Source organism: Pseudonaja textilis, chromosome 1 (genome assembly GCF_049901715.1).
Source record: "Pseudonaja textilis isolate UNSWEBS1 chromosome 1, rPseTex1.2, whole genome shotgun sequence".
In the NCBI taxonomy this organism is placed as follows: domain Eukaryota; kingdom Metazoa; phylum Chordata; class Lepidosauria; order Squamata; family Elapidae; genus Pseudonaja; species Pseudonaja textilis.
Window position 1 is genome coordinate 322,130,379 of NC_141990.1, and position 24,320 is coordinate 322,154,698.

Consider the following 24,320-nt stretch of genomic DNA (forward strand, 5'->3'; position numbering starts at 1 on the left):
CAGAAAACACCGGGCGGGCCTGATTGGCCGCGCGGGAGAGAAAGACGCGACGTGGCTCGGCCAATGGGCGAGCGAGCCCCCTCAGACGGGAGGCGGGGATGGCGGGGCGCCGCCTCTGAGCGAAGAAAGGATTGGTCCCGCCGGCCGCACGACGACCAATCGGGGAGCGGAGGAGGGATGGGAAGAAGTCCGAGAGGTTTTGCTGGCGTGTGAGGAGGCAGAGAGGGTTTTTTAATTATTATCTGGGACCCGCCCTTTTTTCCTTAGTTTTTTTTTTTTTTAAGCAAGGTTGGTTGTTAGATAAGAGATGGCGGGGGAATATACGGCCTGAACGCTTGGCTCGAGTAAGGGGTGCGCATGCGCGGGGCGAGTGTGCGGCGCGCAGCATTATGGGCCGGTGGAGGACTTGGGGTCATCGAGTAAAAAGGACTAGAGGAGCCCAAACTTTTTTTTTTTAAAGAGTGCCACTGTGCGCGTGCAGAGTGACGTTCCCTCTCTTCCTTGACTTTTCCCGGTCCCATTTGCCAGGATGTACTATATGTATGCAGCGGCAAACGGGGAAATAATTCTAGATTTAAATACAACCCCCAACAAAAGGCTTTGATAGACATCTTTGCACAAGGCCTAACTTGTGCCTGAGGGTGTAGCGTGAATCCAGTTTACTTGATTCGAGGGCACATCCTTTACTGGGTCCTTGATTTAAGCCAATTTCTGGGTTTTCATAAAACATTGCAGGCAACAGGCTAAAAATATGGACAGATACTCCTTGACATACAACCATTCGTTTAGTGACCGTTCAAAGTTACACCGCCACTGAAAAAAGTTGACTTATGAGTGTTTTTCACACAACCACTGCAGCATCTTCATGGCCACGTGATAAAAATTCACGCACTTGGCAACTGGCATGTATTTATGACGGTTGCAGTGTCCCATGTGATCCCCTTTGGCGACCTTCCAACAAGCAAAACCAATGGGGAATCCAGATTCACTTAACCGTGTTTTATTAATTGTAGTGGTTCACTTAACAACGGTAGCAAGAAAGGTGATAAAATGGGAAAAAACGCATGTAACTGTCTTGCTTAGCAATGGAAATTTGGGACTCAATTGTGGTCGTAAGTTGAGGATTACGAGTCAAAAAGAGGGCTGTGAAAATATTTACAGACCTCTCACATCCCAGACATAAACTGTTTCAAGTCCTTCCCTCAAAACGATGTTATAGAGCCCTGCACACCAGAACAACTAGACACAAGGACAGTTTTTTCTCAAAGCCATCACTCTGCTAAACAAATAATTTCCTCATCCCTGTTCAACTATTACAAAGTCTGCACTAGTATTACTGTTAATCTCATCATTCCTTATCGCCCATTGTGACTGTATGACAGTAACTTTGTCGCTTGTATACTTACGATTTATATTCTGTTTCCTAGTATGATTGATTGCTTATTGTACCCTATGACTATCATTACGTGTCGTACCTTATGATTCTCGACTCCTGACGAATATATCTTTTATGTATCCAGAGAGTAATTACACCAAGACAAATTCCTTGTGTGTCCAATCACACTTGGCCAATAAAGTATTCAATCTATCTATCTATTACCTGTATCCCAGCCAGGTAGCATCGGAGGGACCTTATGTTTCATATGAATGCAACTTCAAGACTTGCAAGAGGATGTTATCCAAATGTTTCCATCACCATTTCCAGAGGCAAAGATACCCAAAGCTGAATTCATGCACAGAGATGCTGAGCCTGGTTACTCAGCTAACAGAATAACAGAGTTGGAAGGGATCTTGGAGATCTTCTAGTCCAACCCCCTGCTCAAGCAATGGCTGTCCAATCTCTTCTTTAAAAAGTCATGTGTTGGAGCACCCACAGCTTCTGGTGGCAAGTCGTTCCACTGGTTAATTGTTCTAACTGACAGGAAATTCCTCCTTAGTTCTAGGTTGCTTCTCTCCTGGATTAGTTTCCACCCATTGCTTCTTGCCCTGCCTTCAGGTGCTTTGGAGAATAGCTTGACCTCCTCTTCTTTGGGGCAGCCCCTTAAATATTGGAACACTGCTAACATAGCAGCTCAGGGTCTACCCCACATACTGAAGGATAATGGATAAATTAATCTTCACAGGCTGGAATGGTGTAACACAAGGGATGATATTTGAAATGAAAATCTGATGTTGTAGTGGACAGTGAAGAAAAGAAACTGATCAGCCCAAAGTTTTCATTTGAGGCACCAATGTCCAGCCTCAAATGAGCCTACTTTTGACTTTTAAGAAACAGGAGGTTATTGATATCTCTGAACGTAGACTCCTGAGAAGACAACGGACAGCCAAGAAAACAGACAAATGGATCATCAAACAAGTCAACCCAAAGTTCTTGTTCAAGGCTTAGGTGACCAAGCTCAAATTACCCTACTTTTAATACGTGACATAAATACTCAGACCTCTTGAGAGGGCTTTGGTGCTGGGAATGGTGGAAGGAAGGAGAAGAAGAGGGAAGACCAACAACAAGGAGGATGGACTCTGTTACTGTTCTGACCTAGGCTTCCCCAACAACACGAGGCCAACTCCTCATCCCGATAAAACCCCTTTTATTTAGTTTACAGCGAATTCCTCTCCAGCAGGGTCCCAGGCAACAGTTTTTCAGGATATTTCACAATTACAGACCTTTATCAGGCTTGGAGAGTGGCCAGGCCAATATCTTTCAAACGCCACACTATAGCAGACAATGCTTGGCAAGAAAGCAGGAACAGATCTTCACCCAAATGAACTAATTCCCTCCTGCAAAACCCCATTCTCCTTTCGCTCCTCTTTTATTCCCTATGCGAAGGGCCATTAACCATCCACCTGTGGCTTTACTTCTAAGTTGACCCTTGTTCCTTAGCTTTCCATTCTTCTGGCAGCTCTGTGCATGCGTACACTGGGAACAGGCTCCAGCTGTTCTTCTGCCTCACTGATGTCTGACTCCGAAGGCAGCTGATAACTTTCAGATGGCCTTGGCCCCATCTTTGCCTCCGACACAGAGCCCTCGTCAGAGCCTTCCCCAGACTCCAGGACTGGCCCATGTTCCTCCCCAACCTCCTCACTGTCCGAATCTGCCGCCAGCTCCACTGGCCGCTGGAGGGCCACAACAGTTACCACTGTAATGAAGGACCAGGTTGGAGATAAATTGCCATAGAGAAAAATCTATCTATGTGGTCTCTAAGGGTTGACAGTGACCGTTGGCATGTAATCAATCAGTGCAAAAACCCAGCTCTCCCGAGTAATCCATAATGCTGAGGAAGGAAGAGAGAAAGAGGACCACCCGGATCAAGATGGATTGAGTCACTTAGAGCAAGACCGGAAGGCATGTTGGAACAGATCATCCTGAAGAAGTTCTATCTACGTGGCCCCTAGAGGCATTGTCAACTGAATAGCACATTATCAATCAATAATATCTCACACTGTTGAGAAGTTTGTAATGCTGGGAAACGTGGAAAGAAAGACAGGAGGACGACCAATAGCAAGGGAGATGGATTCCATTACAGCAGTGATGGGTGCCAGATCAGTTTGGGAACTGGTCACCTCTGTCGCTAAGATTCACCACCAACGTGATGCTACAGAATCAGTTAATCAATACCATGTTTAAGCACCATGCTAAACTATCATTATGACTCATGGTGGCACAGTGGTTAGAATGCAGTACTGCAGGCTACTTCTGCCGACAGCCAGCTGACTGCAGTTTGGCGCTTCAAATCCCACCAGGCTGAAGGTTAACTCAGACTTCTGTCCTTCCGAGGTGGGTAAAATGAGGACCCAGATTGCTGGGGACAATATGCTGACGCTGTAAACCGCTTAGAGAGGGCTGTAACGCGCTGTAAAGTGGTATATAAGACTAAGGGCTATTGCTGTTTGCGAGCTACCCTTTATAGCTGGGGGCTGACTTTGCACATCAGATTTGCTATGGCATTCTTGAAGCTCCAGTTTGTTGGGTTCACCCAAAGCTAACCGTGGCTTAGTGCAGCAGCCCCCAACTTTTTGGGCACCAGGGACCGGTTCCGTGGAGAAAGGTTTTTCCATGGACCGGAGGCAGAGGTGGGTATTCAGCAGGTTCTGACCGGTTCTGGAGAACCGGTAGCGGAAATTCTGAGTAGTTCAGAGAACCGGCAAATAACACCTCTAACTGGAGATTTTACAGTCTCCTTCCCCTGCCACGCCCACCAAGCCATGCCCACAGAACCGGTAGTAAAAAAAATCGAATCCCACCACTGAGGGGGTTTTACATGTTGCCTGCATGCCATGGATGGGGCTTGGCTGGTTTGCACGGCCCGGTTTCTGGCATGCAACCCAGGTACCAGTCCACAGCCTGAGAGTTGGGGACCTCGGTTTAATGAGAAACCTAATACTTTGCTCAATGTATTTCTAGACCATCTCCCTTCAACTAAGCTATGTAGCAGAAGAACCCTCCAATGCAATCCTTATTTTTATTTTTTGTTTTTACCTTGCCTTTATTGTTTTTATAAATAACTGAAGGCGACAAACGTACTCAATACTCCTTCCTCCTTTTATTTTCCATACAGCAACAGCCCTGTCAGGTGGGTTGGCTAAGAGAGAGTAACTACTCAAAAGTCACTCAGCTGGATTTCATGTCTAAGACAGGACTAAAATGTAAGGTGGGACTAGTACTCACAATTTCCTGATGAATGGCTCAAAGTCACCCAGCTGGTTTTCGTGCCTAAAATGAGACTAGAACTCAACATCTCCTGGTGATTAGTCCAAGATCACCCAGTCGGAGTTCCTGCCTAGGGTAAGGCTAGAAGGCTGAAATTAACTTGGAGCAGTTTCTCATCCTCGGATATATTTGGCTCAGACTCGTGCAAATCACCCTGAAATGTAATAAATGCACCCAAATTGGGATTTTGAGACTCTAGAAAAAGTACAGAGAAGAGCAACCAGGATGATTAGGGGATAGATGAAGAATGGTTACAGGAACTGGGCTTGGCTAGTCTAGGGAAGACAAGGACCAGGGGAGACAAGAGAACAGCCTTCCAATATTTGAGGGGCTGCCCCAGAGAGGAGGAGAGGGGTCAAGCTATTCTCCAAAGCACCTGAAGGCCAGACTAGGAATAATGGATGGAAACTGAACAAGGGGAGATTCAACCTGGAAATAAGGAGAAACTTTCTGACAGAACAAAAGTTGCCCTGAGACTTTCAAGAAGAGATTGGACTGCCATTTATCAGAAATGGTGAAGGGTCTCCCGCTTGGGTGGGGGGTTGGACTAGATGACCTATAAGGTCCCTTCCAACTCTGATTATCTGTTATCTGTTATTTATAATTGGCTGTTTGTTTAAATAAATTAAAAAGCCTGTTTCTTTATACTTTGAACGAACTCCAAATTCTCAGACTGAAAGACCGATTGACTGAAGACACTGAAAGTTGCTAAACTCCTTTTCTGCACCCTAGACAACCGGATGGAACCACGAACCTAATGGATACGCAGGAAGTGAGAAAAATAATCTTGCAAGCCAAGTTCAGCAGAAGAGTCTTGGTGAGCTCTGTGCGCCCACAACATGGACTTAAATGTCCTGAGGGTTGCCTACCACAACATAACAGCATCCAAGCCATCAGTGAGCTAGAAGTTAATGCATTGGTAAAGCAATTGTACAGAAGGCTATTCTGCCATTCGAGGGCTTGGTTCAACTTGTGTCTAAAATGCAGGCACTACAAAGGGGGAAATTATTAATCGAAATTTAAAAAGATTAAATTCCAGGAACTATTCTGGGAACAGGTAATTCTGGACTTAACGACCACAATTGAGCCCCAAACTTCTGTTTCTAAGCAAGACAGTTAAAAGACTTTGGCCCCATTTGACAACCTTTTTCTCACAGTTGCTAAGCGAATCACTGTGTTCATTAAGTGAGTCGCGGGGTCATTAAACGAATCTATCTTTCCCTGTTGAATTTGCTTGTTGAAAGCCAGCTGGGAAGTTTCTTAATGGGGATCACACGATCCCAGGACACTGCAGCCACGGTAAATACATGCCAGCTGCCCAACCAACATCTGAATTTTTGATATGTCGTCGCAACCGTTCCAAGCGTGAAAGCTGGTCAGAAGCCACCCTTTTCAGGGCTGTTCTAACATCGAACAGTCACTGAACAAGCGATTGCGCATCAAAGACTATTTGTATTTCAGGCATCGATGCCTGAACAGGAATGGATCAATATGATTTGGCTACAAAATATATATATATATATATTTTTTTCCCTTAAAACCGTATCTCTTCCCCACTCTCCTTCCCTGTTCCTATCACATTCTCATAACGTTGCAAGCAGAAACCCGTATTTTGCAGAACCAGAGTAGGGGGCAAAGCAAAGGGACTGTCTTTCCAAAAAGTTGCTCCCCCTCCCTTTCCAAAGACCCCCCCCCATTTTTCCAGCAATCCCACCCACCATTCTCAACCCCCGTCTCCTGGCTTTTTCCAGGTTTGCCTTTTCTTCTCAGCAGGGGGCACTGTGGCTCTTTATAAACCAGGGTTTGTTTCAAGGAATGCACCCCTTAGAGCAATTCCTTATACGCTGCTCTGGGGCAGAGAGGTTTTTGAAGAATCCAGGCTGTGGTTAAATAAATATACCAGAAGAAGAAGGGAACCCCTCTTGAGTCACTGGTCCTTTGGTCCTCCTCAGCGTTTCTCCAATGTGGCCTTTTCCAGAATCAGAATAGTGCTGGAAGGGACCTTGGAGGTCTTCTAGTCCAGCCCCCTGCTCAAGCACGAGACCAGTGGTGGTATACTACCAGTTCGGCCCGGTTCAAGAGAACCGGTGATGGTAAAAAAAAAATGTTACCGTTCCGTCGAACTGGTAGTAAAAAAAAAAACAGCTATTATTTATGATTTCTTTTTTTTCCTCCCAACGATCAGCTGTTCCGATGATCAGCTGTGCCGGGATCCCACTCATTGTCTTACTACTTCGACCAGAAGAAGCCACGCCCACCCAGTCACATGGCCAAGCCCACCTAGCCACGCCCACCTAGCCATGCACACAGAACCGGCAGTAAAAATACTTGCATCCCACCCTTGCAGGAGACCCCATACCATTCCAGACAAACGACTCAGAGGTGGCATTCAGCCGGTTCTGACCAGTTCTGGAGCACCAGTAGCGGACATTTTGAGTAGTTCAGAGAACCGGCCAATCCCACCTCTGACTGGCCCCGCCCACATTTTCTTCTCCGCCTCCCATTGAGTCCCAGCTGATCAGCTGGGTCTCCTTTGGATGCCCTGCACAGGAGAACGGAGCTGGAAAGCGGGTTAGTGGGGTGGGGAGGGAAAGGGGGATTTTGCAGTATCCTTCCCCTGCCATGCCCACCAGGCCACGCCACGCCACACCCACAAAACCACACCCACAGAACAGGTAATAAAAAAAAATTGAATTCCACCACTGAAACGACTGTTCAGTCTTAAAAACCTCCAGCGATGGAGCACCCAAGTCTGAAGGCGATTATTATTATTATTATTTCTATCCCACTTTTTATTGTCTTTAATGAATAACTCAAGGTAGTGAACATATCCACCATACCCTCCTCCTCCTATTCCCCCCGCCACCCCCCACAACAACAACAAAAGCAATCCTGTGAGGTGGGGTGGGCTGAGAAAGAGTCACGGGCTCAAAGTAACCCGGTTGGCTTTCATGCCTAAGAATAACAAAATATCAGAGTTGGAAGAGACCTTGGAGGTCTTCTAGACCAACCCCCTGCTCAGGCAGACAAATGGTTGTTCAGTGTTGAAGCATCCACAACTTCTGGAGGCAAGTTGTTCTACTGATTAATCGCTCTTAACTGTCAGGAAATTCCTCCTTAGTTCTAGGTTGCTTCTCTCCTTGGTTAGTTTCCACCCGTTGCTTCTTGTCCTGCCTTCAGGGGCTTTGGAGAAGAGCTTGACTCCCTCTTCTTTGGGGCAGCCCCTGAGATACTAGAAGACTGCTATCATGTCTCCCCTGGTTCTTCTTTTCATCAAACTAGACATACCCAGTTCCTGTAACCGTTCTTCATATGTTTTAACCTCCAGTCCCCTAATCCTCTTTGGTGCTGTTTTCCGCAGCCTTTCTAGAGTCTCAACTGCTTTTTTATATCGTGGCAACCAAAACTGGATGCCGTATTCCAAGGGCCGTTGTAACTTCAGACGTTCAGCATATGAATGGTTGTAAGTCAAGGTAAGTACCTGTAACAGATGTCTGTATTTTTACCCTATTTTTGTTATGCTGTGCGTTGCCTCGTCAGGCATTGCTTTTTAGGCACAGTAAATAAGAGTGGTGGGATTATTATTATTTTGAGATGACTCAGCGGCTGTAGGTGGCAAAAGTCTCCTTGGTTCCCCCGCTCCCCAATTTCAAAGTCAGAAAATGCTCTCCACCAAAGGTTTCCTGAGCTCCAAGGCCCCTTCCAATTTTTCTATTCTATTCTATTCTATTCTATTCTATTCTATTCTATTCTATTCTATTCTATTCTATTCTTTCCTCATTCCTCATACCTTATTCTGTTCTGTTCTCTCCTTTCCTTATTCTCTCCTTTCCTTATTCATTCCTCATTCCTTATTCTGTTCCATTCTATTCTATTCTGTTCTGTTCTGTTCTTTATTCTATTCTATTCTATTCTATTCTATTCTATTCTATTCTATTCTATTCTATTCTTTCTTCATTCCTCATTCCTTATTCTGTTCTGTTCTCTCCTTTCCTTATTCCTTATTCTCTCCTTTCCTTATTCATTCCTCATTCCTTATCCTGTTCTATTCTATTCTGTTCTGTTCTTCCTTTTTTCTGTTCTATCCTATTCTATTCTTTCCTTGTTCCTTGTTCTATTCCATCCTATTCGTGTTCCATGTTCCAGTTACATGTTCTATGTTCTCTTCTATTCTGTAATTCTATCCCATTCTATTAATTCACGAGAGGAATAAGAGAGACATGCTGGTAACCATCCTTGTCCCATCAAAAGCGGAGCCAGTTCACCTTCTGGGGGGGTGAACAAGCTTCGAAAAGCGCTTATCGAAATCCCTCCGGGAAGCACCCTTCTCGGTCCCGAACGTTGACGCTGAGAAGCAAAGGAAAGGTTTTATTTTATTTTTTCCCCTTGATAAGATACAATTCTCATACTCCTGTCGATGGATCTCCATCTTAAAAAACCAAAGAGGAAGCTGAGAATCTGTCTGGAGCATCACTCTGGGATTTGGTCTCTTTCCTGCCGGGAGGGAAGCAAATCACTCAAAGAATATTTCAATTTTTCCTCCTCCAACTCCGCTTCTGGTCCATGAGCCTTACAAGCGGTCCAGAGGAAAGGAGAAGCTGCTTGCAAGGATCTGGATTCTTCCACCGATCTGCATCCCGAAGAGACTGCATTGCAGTAGAGGTAGTCCTTGACTTATGACCATTTGCTTAGTGACCAAACAGCACTGGGGAAAAGAAAAAAGACTTATATACCCTTTTTTTCATACAAACGGTTGTTGCTGCATTACCCCGTGATCACCGGTTCAAAATTCAGACGCTCGGCAATTGACTCATATTTATGACAGTTGCAGGGTCTCGGGGGGGAGGGGGTGTCACGGTTCTAACAAGCAAAGTCGGTGGGGGAATCCAGATCCACTTAACGACCATGTTACTGACTTCACAACTGTGATGATTCACGTAACAGCTGTGGCAAGGGAGGTGATAAAATGGGGCAAAACTCACTTAACAACAGTCTTGCTTGGCAACATGTTGTAATGACGAGGCAGTCGAGTTGTTTGATCATGATCAACTGAATCATGATGATCCTTATTGGAGTCTAGTCTTGCATTTATACACATTTTTAATTATCCTCCATCATTGGTTAACTTTGGTTACTGCTTAACTTTCATTACTGTTTAGCATAGTAATCCATACAATTAATTATCTCTCGTTAAAGTCTAACATGTTTACTTCCTCTCTCTAATCCTCCTTTAGATTAGTGACTTTGTTTACCTGAGTCGTATTTGCTTGGAAACATTCTTCATCTGAGGTTTGCCATCCGAGATAGGAACATTCCTGCAATTACAACTCTACAGCAACAGAAATTTGGGGCTCAGGTGTGGTCGTAAGTTGAGAAGTACCTATATATGTGGTGAGAGCAATCAACCCATGGAACAGAAGTTGCCATCGGAAGTTGTGGGAGTTTCATCAATGGAAGATTTCAAGAAGAGACTGGGCTGCCCTCTGTCAGAAATGGTGTGTAGGGTCTCCAGCTTGGTCAGGGGGGTTGGACTAGATGACCTACAAGGTCCCTTCCAACTCTGATTATCTGTTATTTGTTAAATTCCCACTTCTCCGGTCCTAGGAAGTGGCACGGAGCCAACCCGTTGTTTATTTTTCGCAACCCACAGAGAGGCCGCGTGGAAAGCAGAAAAACCACAGCGCTAGCCAGCTCCGTAACCCATTTTGTGCCATTTTTTTCCCCCCTTCTCCTTCCTTGGATCACACAGGGAGGGAAATAAAGTTCCTCCCGCTTACTTTTGGCGGGCTGACAAGCCGCCGTTTATTGGATTTTATTCTATTACGGCGATGGATAGGGCCACCCATCCCTGACGGCAGGCGGCCTGCCCTCTGGACCTGTCTACAAAGATTTCAACACGCTAGCGGGCAGGAAAGAGGAGATGGCGGGAACCAGACGTACGATCAGAGGGCCACTGAGGGTTTCCGTCTGGGAGCTGAGCCAGAAACTCCGTCTGGGAATTCATTCCAGGCCTCTGACGGGTTTGATCACCTTCTCCTTAGATAGAAGATAGATAGATGGATGATAGTTGATAGATAAATGATAGATAGATAGATGATAGATAGATAGATAGATGATAGATTAGGTAGATGATAGATAGATGGATGATAGATAGATGATAGATGATAGATAAATGATAGATAGATAGATAGATAGATAGATAGATAGATAGATAGATAGATGGATGATAGATGATAGATGATAGATGGATAGATGGATGATTAGATAGATAGATAGATAGATAGATAGATAGATAGATAGATAGATAGATAGATAGATAGAAGATAGATAGATAGATAGATAGATAGATAGATAGATGATAGATGATAGATAGATAGATAGATGATAGATAGATAGATAGATAGATAGATAGATAGATAGATGGATGATAGATAGATGATAGATGGATGATAGATAGATAGATAGATAGTAGATAGATAGATAGATAGATAGATAGATAGATAGATAGATAGATAGATAGATGATAGATAGATAGATAGATAGATAGAAATAGATGATAGATAAATGATAGATGATAGATAGATAGATAGATAGATAGATAGATAGATAGATAGATAGATGATAGATAGATGGATGATAGATAGATAGATAGATAGATGATAGATAGATGGATGATAGATAGATAGATAGATAGATAGATAGATAGATAGATAGATAGATAGATAGATAGATATGCAGCAGTGGTGGGATTCAAAAATGTTTACTACTGGTTCTGTAGGTATGGCTTGGTGGGTGTGGCTTGATGGGCATGGCTTGATGGGCGTGACTTGGTAGGCGTGGCAGGGGAAGGATACTGCAAAATCCCCACCCCGCTAACCTGCTTTCCAGCTCCATTCTCCTGTGCAGGACAACCAAAGGAGACCCAGCTGATCAGCTGGGATTTGGGAGGCAGAGAAGAGATGGAGGCTGGGCCAGTCAGTGGTGGGATGTGCTGGTTCTCTGAACTACTCAAAATTCCCTCTACCGGTTCTCTAGAACCGGTCAGAACCTGCTGAATACTCACCTCTGATACACAGGGAGTCCTCGCCTTAGTGCCACGATTCAGTCCTGACTTTCTGTTGCTAACCGAGACAGGCGTTAAGTGAGTGGGGTTGGGATTTTTTTGGACCCATTTTGACCACCTTTTTTTTTTCCCCTTCCTTCCCACAAGCGCGTTGGCTGAACGCACGACTTTTCTTGCCTCAGTTCTTTTAAGTGAAACATCGCGGTTGTAAAGTCAGTCATGAGGTTGTTGAGTGAATCTGGCTTCCCCCTGTTGACTTCGTGGTCAGAAGGTTGCAAAAGGGGATCACGTGACTTCCCCCCCGGGACCCTGCGACCGTCATAAATATGAATTGATGAATTTGTGATCAGGTAATCCTGGGGGATGCTGCAACGGTCGTAAGTGTGAACAACAGCCATACGCCATTTTTGTCTTTGCTAACTTCAGTCCCTAAACGAAAGGTTGTAAGTTGAGGGCTACCTGTATATCCCTTCTCCCTCGTCTTAGAACTATTCACTTTTAGAGACTGCTCCAAGTTACAACGGCACTGGAAAAGGTGACTTATGACCGTTCTTCACATTTACGACTGTTGCAGCATTCCCATGATCACCTGATCAGAATTCAGATACTTGTCAACCAGCATGTATTTATGTATTTAGGCCGCTGTAACTTCAAATGGTCACTAATTGAAGCGTGGTAAGATGCTGAGACTCTGGAAGGAGTATGGAGAAGAGCAATAAAGATGGTTAGGGGACTGGAGGCTGAATTATACCAAGAATGGTTGCAGGAATTGGGTAGGTCTAATTTAATGGGAGGAAAAAAAGAACTAGGAGTGATGTAATAGCACTCTTCCAATGTTTGAGGGGCTGCCCCAAAGAAGAGGGAGTCAAGCTATTCTTCAAAGCACCTGAAGGCAGGATAAGAAGCAATGGAGGGAAACTAATCAAGGAGAGAAGCAACCTGGAACTAAGGATTATATTTACCTGTCTGAAATGATATTATAGGGCCGTGAGGGCGAACCTATGGCATGTGTGCCACAGGTGGCATTCAGAGCCTTTTGTGTGGGCATGCGAGCACCAGGCAAACTTACCTCACTGCACATGCACATGCCTCCCAGCTGATTTTCAGCCTCCCAGAGGCTTGAGGGAAGCCTCTGCAGTCTTTGCAGGCCGAAAAATAGGCCCGTTTTGCCACTTCTGGTATTTCCAGAAATAGAGGAAGTGAGGAAACGGACCTATTTTTCAGCCTGCAAAGACCGCAGAGGCTTCCCTCAAGCCTCTGGAAGGCCAAAAAAAGGCCTCAAAAGGGCCTAAAATCAGCTGGGAGGCACAGTGCAGGTAAGGAGAGGCGGGCATGGGGGATCTCGTGAGCATGTCCAGGGGGCGTGGAGGGGGCGCACACATTGCCTTCTGGGTGCTGGCACACGAGTACACGAGTGCAAGCACACATACACTTTTTGACGCAGGAACCCAAAAAGGTTAACCACCCCTGTTATAGGGTCTCCTGCTTGAGCAGGCAGGGTTGGACTAGATGACCTTCCAGCTCTGTTCTGATTGACCTACACGAGAGGTAGAACAATTAACCAGTGGAACAACTTGCCTCCAGAAATTGTGAATGCTTCAACCCTGGAAGTTTTAAAGACAAGATTGGACAACCATTTCTCTGAAATGGTACACAGCAGGGCTGTCAAATGCAATTTCATTGAGGACCACATCAGGGTTGTGTTTGAGGTGGCCATCTTGATATCACTCGGGGGCGCCTGTGGTGGCCCGAGCTCCGTTTTCGGCTGCTATGACGGCCTGCTGCAACCCTCTGCCAGCAAAAATGTTTTCCGCTGGCAGAGGCACCGCGGGCCGGTCTTTCACTGTTTCTAAGGCGGCCCCACAGGCTATCACTTGAGACTTTCAAGAAGAGATTGGACTGCCATTTGTCAGAAATGGTGTAGGGTCTCCTGCTTGGGCGGGGGGTTAGACTAGATGACCTACAAGGTCCCTTCCAACTCTGATTATCTGTATCAGAGCTAGAATGGAATAGAATAGAATAACACAGTTGGAAGGAAACTTGGAGGTCTTCTAGTCAGGGGTGGGATTCAAATTTTTTAACAACCGGTTCTGTGGGCGTGGCTTAGTTGGCGGGCATGGCTTGGTGGTCATGTGACTGGCTGGGCGTGGCCAACTCAACATCACTCACATAGAGGCATGCATCTCCTCGCCTGGCCTCTCGTGACTGTGGGGATGCTGCAACAGTCACAGGTATAAAAAATGGTCATAAGTCACTTTTTTCAACGGTCACTCCACCCAAACAAAGGACCAGCAAAGGAGGGGGAAAAAAAACTCCAGAGAAGTTCCAGAGACAGGAAGTCTAGTCCTGCCAAGAATGTAATAAGGGTCAACGGAGAGGCAGTTTCTGTAAGCAACACCAGAATGTTTCCTTCCTGCCTTCCTTACAGGATTAGGCCAGTAATTTCTTCTAACAACCAGTTCTCCAAACTGCTTAGAATGTTAACAGCCTGTTCTAGCGAATAGGTGCGAACCTGTACAATCCCACCCCTGTTTCTAGTCCAACTCCTGCCTAGGCAGGAAACCCTACCTACACTACTTCCGACAAATCGTTGTCCAAACTCTTCTTAAAAACTTCCAGTGTTGGAATTTTCAGAGACACAGATAACCAAAGCTGAGTTCATGCCCAGAGACGCAGAGCCTGCTTTAGTTTCCTTTAGTGTCATTGCACCTCATACAACAAAATCAAACGCCACCTTCAGTGCACATTCAGTTACTCAGCTAACAGAATAACAGAGTTGGAAGGGACCTTGGAGATCTTCTAGTCCACCCCGCCACCCCACACCCCCGCTCAAGCAATGGCTGTCCAATCTCTTCTTTAAAAAGTCAGGTGTTGAAGCATTTACAACTTCTGGAGGCAAGTTGTTCCAGTGGTTAATTGTTCTGTCAGTCAGGAAATTTCTCCTTAGTTCTAGGTTGCTTCTCTCCTTGATTAGTTTCCATCCTTATTGCTTCTTGTCCTGCCTTCAGGGGCTTTGGAGAATAGCTTGACTCCCTCTTCTTTGGGGCAGCCCCTGAGATATTGGAAGACTGCTATCATGCCTCTCCTAGTCCTTCTTTTCATCAAACTAGACATACCCAGTTCCTGTAACCGTTGTTCATATGTTTTAACCTCCAGTCCCCTAATCCTCTTTGTTGCTCTTCTCTGCACTCTTTTCTAGAGTCTCAACATCTTTTTTACATCATGGCGACCAAAACTGGATGCAGGATTCCAAGTGTGGCCTTACCCAGGCCTTATAAAGTGGTATTAACACTTCACGTGATTCTATCCCTCTGTTTATGCAGCCTAGAACTGTGTTGGCTTTTTTGGCAGCTGCTGCACACGGCTGGCTCATATTTAAATGGTTGTCCACTAGGACTCCAAGATACCTCTTAACAGAATCCGGCCTGCGGGCCTTGAGTTTGACACCCCTGGCATAGAGTTTCCTGGCTTGAAAAGGGGGTTGGACTAGAAGACCTCCAAGGTGCCCTCCAACTCTGTTATTCTGTTTTCGGTGTCCCCCTTCTCCTGCTCTCTCGTCGTAAGTTCTTTTTTGCCGGCTGCTTTCAAGCTGACGTTAGCCATCCCAGGTTGCCCTTAGCTGCACGCAGGCCTCTCAGGAATTGGGAACCGCCACCTAAGAGATGAGTTATTGGATTTTTATCCAGCTTTTCACCACGGTGGCGGAAAAAAAAAAACGAATCCCGGGCGGGTTAGGACCCAGCTCAACCCCGGTCCCTAGGAGAGAAGATAGCGGGGAGCCGCCAAGGGGAGGCCTCTCAGCTCTTTGGTGACAGGCAGGGCGGTGAGAGATGATTCTTGCATCCATCCGAGAGGCGTTAAACGGTGATAATTACAGCTTAATCAGCTTGTAATGCTAATACTTTGGAGGAGGTGAAAGGAATGGAGAAAAATGGAAGAGGGGAAGGAGCGGGAGGAGGGGAAAACCCCCGCCAGCCGCGCAAGACTTATGGGGTTTAATTAGTTGGAGTCAGAGATAAAGCCGGAAATGTAGAAAGAGGGTGGGGGGGGGGGTAGCAGGGAAGGATGTGTGTGTGTGTGTGTTGGCAGAAATGATTTATGAAGTTGTCTCCTCAGAGCTCTCACTCCGCTCTTCTCTCGGCTTCTCTTCACCAGAACTCTTGATTTTTAGCCTTCTCTCTGTGTCTCTTTACCTTTGGGCCAGGTTCGGGTTTTCCGTTGAAATGGATCCACAGATCCATTTCAATCAGAATTGAGTTGGAAGGTAGCCTGGGAGATCTTCTCATCCAATTCCCCCGCTCAAGCAGGGCACCCTATACCTATACTCCATACCTGTCCGGTCTCTTTTTTAAAAGCCTCCACAACTTCTGGGGGCAGGTTGTTCCACTGGTTAATTGTCCTCCCTGTCAAGAAGTTTCTTCTTAGTTTCGGGTTGGCTCTAAATTTTGAATGGTCCCTCCACACAAGCAAAGTACCAGCAAAGGAGGGAGAAAAAAAACTCAATTCCAGAGACAGGAAGTCTAGTCCTGCCAAGAATGTAAAAAGAGTTAACGGAGAGGCAGTTTCTGTAAGCAACACCAGAATGTTTCCTTCCTGCCTTCCTTACAGGATTAGCCCAATAATTCCTTCTAACAACCGGTTCTCCGAACTGCTTAGAGTGTTAACAACCGGTTCTAGCAAATAGGTGCGAACTGGGAGAATCCCACCCCTGCCCCCCTCCCATTTTCCCAGGGTCAAGAATGTGGCAGTGTGGAAGCGTCTGGAGCTAATATGGCTTCCAAAGCTGATACCCACCACTGCTATGCACTTGTACACCTGCCTCCTGGGCGCATGCGGGCACACCAGGATAGCGTGAGCCTGTCTGAAGCGAGGCGGGCCGGCCCCTTGCAATTTCTAGGATGCCTGCACCCCAGCCTACAGGCCTTGAGTTTGACACCCCTGGCCCCCAGGTCAACACAGGGATAGTGTCAAGATCACATGAGGTGCCAGTCGCTGCTCTGGTGAGACCGCACTTGATCTGGGAACTTTCTTGCCATGGTCATTAAGCGAATCCAATTTCTCCCACTGACTCTTGATTGTCGGAAGCCACCTGGGAATGGTGGTCACAGGAAACCAGGATTCTGCAGCTGTCATAAATGCATGTTGGTTGCCAGACTCCTACATTTTGATTCCATGACTTTGGGGGGGGCGGGGGGGGCAGGCACTGCAATGGTCATAAATGCGAGGAGTGGTCATAAGTGACTTTTGTCAGTGCGGTTTGTAATTTCGAACAATCATTACATGAACAGCTGTAAGCCAAGGACTAATCTTTCTCAGAATAAAGGAATATTTTTCCCAGGAATTATTAACTATTGAGAGAAGTGATTAAAAATATTTCTGACCTTTAATTCCATTGCTCTCTTTTAAAAAAGGGGAAACTTTTAGTCGTATTATGGTTACTGAAAAGTAGTGTTGTTCAAAACTAAGGGAATCTCTATTTTGGATTTTTTCTCTCCCCAAATCAGTATTTTGGGAAAATATTGGGGTTTGGGGCTTTATTATTATTATTTTGGCTGTTATTGTTTATTGATTGTTGTTATACTGTATTGGCTATGCCTAGGATTTATATTGTCATTATCCACCAGGGGGCAGCAGACATTTAAACCAATATATTTCTTGTGCACATGAAATAAATAGTTAGTCCTTGACTTACAGCAGTTCGTTTAGTGACCGTTCCAATTTACAGCACTGAAAAAAGGATTTATGACCATTTTCCAGACTTAAGACTGTTGCAGCATCCCCAGGGTCATGGGATCAAAATTCAGATGCTTGGCATTTGACTCGTACTTATGACGGTTTCAGCGTCCCCAGGGTCCCATGATCCCCTTTTGCGTCCTTCCAATCAGCAACGTCAATGAAGAGCCCAGGTTCACTTAACAATTGGTTTACTAATTTACCCACTGTAGTGATTCACTTAATAACTGTGGCAAGAAAGGTTGTAAAGTGGGACAAAATTCAATTTAACAAATGTCTCACTTAGCAACATAAATTTTGGGCTTGGTTGTGGTCGTAAGTCAAGGACTACCTGTGCAATCTTTTTTTTAACTGCAAGGTCATTAAGCTCCACAGCCACGTTTTTCCAAAAACTGCCGAAAGTATAGGCAATCCTCGACTTACGACCATGATTAAGAGCAAAATTTCCATTGTCAAGTGAGACATTTGTTAAGTGAGTTTTGCCCCACAGTTGTTAAGTTAGTAACAAGGTTGTTAAGTGAATCTGGCTTCCCTGTTGACTTGTCTCCCCAGAAGGTTGCAAAAGGGGATCACAATGATTCCGGGACACTGCAACCGTCGTAAATGTGAGTCAGTTGCTGAGCGTCTGAATGTTGATCATGTGACCATGAGGATGCTGCAACGGTCTAAAAGTGTGAAAAATGATGTTCTGCCCCAAACCTTGTTCCAAGGAAACAAACACCAAACAGAGATAAAAGCAAAGCCTTTTAATGCCTCTCTGCTAATTCCGTTCATTCACGGTTAAAAGGCTGTTTCAAACTAATCATCTCTGATAAGAACGAGCCTTGCCAAGGTTGTGCAAGGCTGCCAAGAATACCAGATAAAGTTACTAAGAAATATTTCAAACGCAAAGAATCTCCAAACACCAACCAAGATATTCCAAACGTCCACAAGGCTTGAGTGCAAAAACTTCTTTGCTTCCTGCAAAGAACTCCGGTGTCTCAGCTGGCTTTTATCTTCTCAGGGAGGGGCCGTTACCTTGCAGCCTTACTCCCGAGTCACCTGTGCTGCTGCAGATGCTCTTTCCTTCGAGCAGTGCTGTGCGCATAAACGCTGGGCACAGGCTCCTCGGGGGCCTCTTCCTCACTGCTGCCAGCCTCCACAATCTCCGAAGGCCGCATTCCACTCCCTGATGGTCCTGGCCCCATTCCTGCATCGCACGCAGGCCCCTCATCTGAGTCCTCGCTCTCCAACACCTCAGCTGTCTGCATCTGCTGCCGGCGAACCACAACCAATGGACATAAGTCATTTTTTTCAGTGCCGTTGTAATTTCCATGGTCACTAAGTGAAGGGTTAGTAAGTCGAGGACTACCTGTAAATGTGTTTTTTCAACAAAATCATCATAATCCAGTCACATGACCATAGGACACTACAGCCAAAAATCTGCCTCGTGGCCAAGCAACCAAAGTACCATCACATGACAGTGGGGGAGGGGGCCAACCATTGAAACTTCAAATCCGAGGCTTTAGGTATCCCCAGGGAGGTCCGTCATAACTTTGAATGGCCACTAAGTCGAGGACTACGTCTATATACCATTTACTACGTCTATATACCATCTATAGCCCTATACCATTTCGGACAAATGGTTGTCCAATCTCTTCTTAAACCTTCCAGTGTTGGAGCATCCACAACTTCTGGAAGCAAGTTGTTCCACTGATTAATTGTTCTAACTGTCAGGAAATTCCTCCTTAGTTCTAAGTTGCTTCTCTCCTTGATGAGTTTCTACCCGTTGCTTCTTGTCCTGCCTTCTGGTGCTTTGGAGAATAGGTTGGCCCCCTCTTCTTTTAGATCAAGGGTGTTCAAACTTGGCAAGTTTAAGACCTGTAGACTTCAACTCCCAGAATTCCTGAGCTAACATGACTGGAGGAATTCTGGGAGTTGAAGTCCACAAGTCTTCAAGCTGTCAAGTTTGAAAACCCCTGGTCTAGCATAGGGTCTTCAATGTCGGCCATTTTAAGACATGTGGACTTCGACTCCCAGAATTCCTGAGCTAACATGACTGGAGGAAGGATTCTGGGAGTTGAAGTCCACAGGTCTTAAAGCTGTCCCGCCTTACATATTGGAAGACTGCTATCATGTCTCCCCTAGTCCTTCTTTTCATCAAACGAGACATACCCAGTTCCAGCAACCAGTTCTTCATACGTTTTAGCCTCCAGTCCCCTAATCCTCTTTGTTGTTCTTCTCTGCACTCTTTTCTAGAGTCTCAACAACTTTTTTACATCGTGGAGACCAAAATTGGACGCAAATATTCCAAGTGTGGCCTTACCCAGGCCTTATAAAGTGGTATTAACACTTCATGTGATTCTATCCCTCTGTTTATGCAGCCTAGAACTGTGTTGGCTTTTTTGGCAGCTGCCTCACACGGCTGGCTCATATTTAAATGGTTGTCCACTAGGACTCCGAGATCCCTCTCCCAGTTACTACTATTGAGCCAGGTACCACATCTACTGTACCTGTGCATTTCCTGTTTCTTGCCTCAATGTAGAACCTTACTTTTTCGTTGCTATTGCAGTGGAAGCTTTGGTTGTGGTGCGCAAATGGTGCGCGGTGTCTCAGTTGTGCTTAACGCAGCTTGAAAAGGGAAGGAGGAGTGGATATTTGAAGGAAAGGGGAAAATTCAGGTGGAAATCTTCTCGTACAAAATCTTCTCATTGAGAACGCCACCAGGCCTTGTTCTCTTTTGAACCTGGCCGTGTGGATGGGGCTGGTTGCAATCCTAAAAGAGGGTTTCCTTTTGGGATTTGCCCCACCCCCCCACCCGTCTTTTTAATTCCCAGTCTGGACGGTTCCCTGGAATTTGCCAGCGGCAAAAGTTTCCCTGCTGAGCCATTCAATTTGTAGGCCATTTTTCTTCCCAGAAATCTCCATGGGGGGAGATAAGAGCCCGCGGAGGCTTCCCCAACCAGCTTTATTATCTTCCCCTGTGGGCGAGAAAGAATGATTTCCTACTTTTATGCAAAGCAAAGCTCTTTTTTTTTTTCTTTCTTTCTTTTTCCCCAACCTGCCTCCGTCGTGACTAGCAGTCGGGATTAAAGGAGAGAGACAGAGAGAGAGAGAGAGAGAGAGAGAAAAAAAACCTGAATAATTTACCAAGGCTCTTCATTAAATTGGCTGTATTTTTGGCAGCTTCCTCAGGTTTCTTTCTTTCTTTTTTTTTCCCCTTTAGCAAAGAAGAAGCCAGACCTCTGAAGGGGCTTCGTTAGAAGTCGCTTAAAGCATCAAACCCTTTTTCCAGGCTGGGCTTCAGTCTCTGAAATTTGAGGGGGAAAAAGGAAGGGGATTCCGTGTTCGAGTTCAACACCCCCCACACCGCCCTTGTCCTCATTACCCCAGAAAAGTCATTCTGGCTGCTGGAGAAGGAACCAGGCAGGCTGGGGGCGGGAGCGTCAGGGTTTTCCCAGAATGGATGAGGCAGGATAAATTGGTTGCGTTTGCAGGTATCCAATCTCGGCTGCACCTATCCATCCTCGTGATCACAACCTGGCACACAGGGACCTAAAGTACACAAAATTTGTTGTCGTTGGATGTGCTCAGATTTTTTTTTTTTGTAACCCAGATGCTTTGAAGCAAATGCACTGGATCTTTTGGGTGGGTGCATGCCTTCATGATCAGATACATGGATGCATTGGAGGGAGGGACGGAAGGAAGGAAGGAAGGAAGAATGGATACATGGATGCATTGGAGGGAGGGAGGGAGGGAGGGAGGGAGGGTGAATGGATAGATGGAAGGAAAGGAAGGAAGGAGAAGTAGGGGAGGAAGGAAGGAAATAGAGAAGGGGGAGGGGGAGGGGAGGGTAGATACATGGATGCATTGGAGGAAGGAGGGAGGGAGGGTGAATGGATAAATTGATGCAAGGAAGGGAGGGAGGGAGGGAGGGAGGGAGGAAGAAAGGAAGGAAGGAAGGAAGGAAGGAAGGAAGGAAGGAAGGAAGGAAGGAAGGAAGGAAGGAAGGAGAAGTAGGGGAGGAAGGAAGGAAATAGAGAAGGGGAGGGGAAGGGTAGATACATGGATGCATTAGAGGAAGGAGGGAGGAAGGAGGAAGGAAGGGTGAACGGATAAATGGATGCATTGGAGGAAGGAAAGAAGGGTGAATGGATAAATGGAAGGAAAGGAGGAAGGAAGGAAATAGAGAAGGGGAGGGGGAGGGGAGGGTAGATACATGGATGCATTGGAGGAAGGAGGGAGGGAGGGTGAATGGATAAATTGATGCATGGAAGGAAGGGAGGGAGGAAGGAAGGAAGGAGAAGTAGGGGAGGAAGAAAGGAAGGAAGGAGGAAGGAAGGAAGGAAGGGTAGATAGATGAATGCATGGATCCCTGGGTACATGCATGCATGCACGGATGCAAAGAAGGAAAGAAGGGTTGGTGGGTGGGTGGGTGGATGGTTGGATGAGTGGGTGGTGGGTGAATTGAGTGGGCCAATTATTTATTAATAGCAATAGCACTTAAGACTTATATTTAGAATGCTTTCCAGCCCTCTCTAAGCGGTTTATACAGAGTCAGCAAATTGCCCCCAACAATCTGGGTCCTCATTTTACCCACCTCGGAAGGATGGAAGGCTGAGTCAACCTTGAGCCGGTCAGGATCCAACTGCTGGCAGTCGGCAGAGTTTGCCTGCAATACTGCATTCTCACCACTGCGCCAGCACGGCTCTGCTGTTATTAATATTAATTAGTTATTAATATTGATTAGTGCACCAATTACAGCGGCACCAGCATTGTATGCTGGATAAAAAAAAAAATAGAACGACAGATTAGATGGGAGTTTCTCTCATTTGAGCAACCCTAAAGACGTGTGGACTTCCGACGCACGCTGGCCTGGGAATTCTGGGAGCTGAAGTCCACACATCTTTAAAGAGTTGCCAAGGTTGAAAAACACGGGAGCGGAAGGAAGGACTCGCTGCCCAGTTGCTGGGTGGGTGTGGCCATGGTGGGCGTGGCCTACCGGTATTTCCGGTTTGGCTGTTTTTCGCCTTCCCCGGGGTCCAGAGGCTTCCCTCGGGCCTCTGGGAAGGCAAAAACAGCCTCCTCCAGCCCGTTCTTGAAAGTCTCAAGTGATGAAGCTCTCACAACTTCCGAGGGCAACTCCTGTTCCATGGGTTGTTTGTTCTCACTGTCAGAAAACTTCTCCTTATTTCCAGGTTGAATCTCTCCTTCTTCAGTTTCCATCCATTGTTCCTTGTCTGGTCTTCGGGTGCCTTGGAAAATAGCTTGACCCACTTCCTCCTCTCTGTGGCAGCCCCTCAAATATTGGAAGACCGCTATCCTGTCTCCCTTGGTCCTTCTCTTCACTAAACTAGCCAAGCCCAGTTCCTGCAACCGTTTGTTGGATGTTTTAGCCTCCAGTCCCCTCATCATCCAGGTTGCTCTTCTCTGTAGTTTTTCTAGAGTCTCAACATCATTTTTATAGTGTGATGACCAAAACCGGATGCAGTATTCCAAGTGTGGTCTTACTAAGGCTTTATAGAGTGGTATTAGTACCTCACTAGATCTTGATTGTATCCCTCTGTTAATGCAACTTTAGGATTGCATTGGCTTTTTTGGAGGCCTTCTGGAAGCCAGAAACAGGCCTGTTTCCAGACCTCCCAAAGGCCCATTTTTCACACACCCCCAGAGCCTCAGCGCAGACCCTGCATTGAAAATGGGCCACGCAGAGATTTGGGGAGGGGAGGGGCAGGGTGGGAGGGGCCAGCTGGTCGGTTCAAATACCAGTTGGGCGAACCAGATGCTAATTTAACATCCGGTTCACCCGAACCAGTCTGAACCGGTAGAATCCCACCCCTGGTTGAGGGCAATAGAAGAAGAAGGGGACGACAGAGAATGAGGTGGCTGGAGGGAGTCACTGAAGCAGTCGGCGTGAGCTTAAATGGACTCCGGAGGATGGTAGCGGACAGGAAGGCCCGGAGGAACGTTGGGCACGACCTCCCAATGAACAACCACCACCACCATCCTGGGTCTAATCAGCCAAAACAAATAGCATGCCAAAGGAAACCTCCATGTCCCGAAGCAGTATACCAGAGACCCAACTGTTCTGCTTCCCCTCCTGGCAATTTGCAAAGCGTCAAAAGGAAGCCAGACCGATCAAAGATTTGAACTCTGTCAGAGGCCCAAACCGGTTTAACAAGATTAGCCAGATAGATATCTCTTGTCTTTTGGCCAATTACCTCATTCCTAAAAGTCTAGCCCCCTTTCCCCAATCTCTTGAGCTGGGGGAATGTGATTCTTGGCTGCAACGTAAAAGAATTAGACAACAAAGTTGTTTATTTTATTTTATTTTATTTTATTTTTTGTGCTGAGCTGTTAAAACGATGCATTCACTTTAGGCCTTTGTTATAAACCTGGTTTGTAACCAGCAGCCTGCTTTAAGCCAGCATTGGGCACCTTCCAAAGACAACCCCCTGCCCCCTTTTTTTTTGTCTCACAGGGGAGTAGCCGGCCTGTCGCACGTCATAGACACCCATGCACACCGTTTGTGTGTTTGTGCAAGTAGGACGATTAAGCAAACTAAATCAGCCAGGCTGAATTCATCCAATACGTGGAATCTGGGTTAATGTTAGGTAATATAGCTGAGCAAACTTGCGATGTCGGGACAGGAAGCCACAAAGCCACACCTCTGTCAGCCAGCCGGACGCGCAGACCACAACCAGATCTACACAACACGGAGCAGACTGCAACCTCATTTCTACCAAGTTCTAGATTTCTATCTCGCTTCGCTTTCCTGCAAGGGGTGTGAGGGAAAAAAATAATCTTTTTTTCAGACGGTTCCAGTGGTGGCTCGGCCAA